The following is a 731-nucleotide window of genomic DNA, read 5'->3' as shown; positions in this document are numbered from 1 at the left end:
CATCATCATCATCGTACTAAAAAAAAAGAAACAAATGAACATCAAAATGTGTGTTATGCCTTTTGCCTCAACGCATTATCAATTCTATGAGAACGTTTATAATCAATACTACTATAGTCATCATTTTAAAGTCTCAGGCCCTGATAAGCTAGACACTAATTTCAGTAATGTGGCATAAAGCTCCCCAATTATGGTTCAAAGCTGTTAAAACCTCAAGCACTCTTCTTATTTGGCTGTTGATAGTGATTCTGAAGTAGCCCTTATACCAAGAAGTGAGCCGGGAGCTGCTGAGAAAAGCCATCAGATTTATTACAAGGGGAGGGACGGGGTACTTGGAAGTCATTTTCTTTCATTAACGATCGATTTTCTTCTAATTGGGATTGTCTGCTTTACCGAGACGCAGAGAAATGACTCATACACTTTTACCGTAATCAGTCAGTTAGTAGAATGAGCACACTGAAGCGGGTCATTGGAGGGAGATACTGGTAGCTTTTTTTGTTGTTTCTTTTTATTTATTTATTTGACTCTTCCTCCGTGATGTGTATGCGTTTCCATTCTGCTGTTTCCTTGCTATGGACACATTACATGTTTGATTAATATTATTGTGATGATGACGACGACGATGATGATGATGCTGATGATGATGATGATGATGATGATGATGATGATGATGATGATGATGATGATGATGATGATGATGATGATGATGATGATGATGATGATGATTCGAT

Source organism: Aplysia californica, unplaced genomic scaffold, assembly GCF_000002075.1.
Source record: "Aplysia californica isolate F4 #8 unplaced genomic scaffold, AplCal3.0 scaffold00448, whole genome shotgun sequence".
Taxonomy (NCBI): Eukaryota; Metazoa; Mollusca; class Gastropoda; order Aplysiida; family Aplysiidae; genus Aplysia; species Aplysia californica.
The sequence above is the reverse complement of the archived record's forward strand: the minus strand, read 5'-3'. Positions refer to the sequence as shown.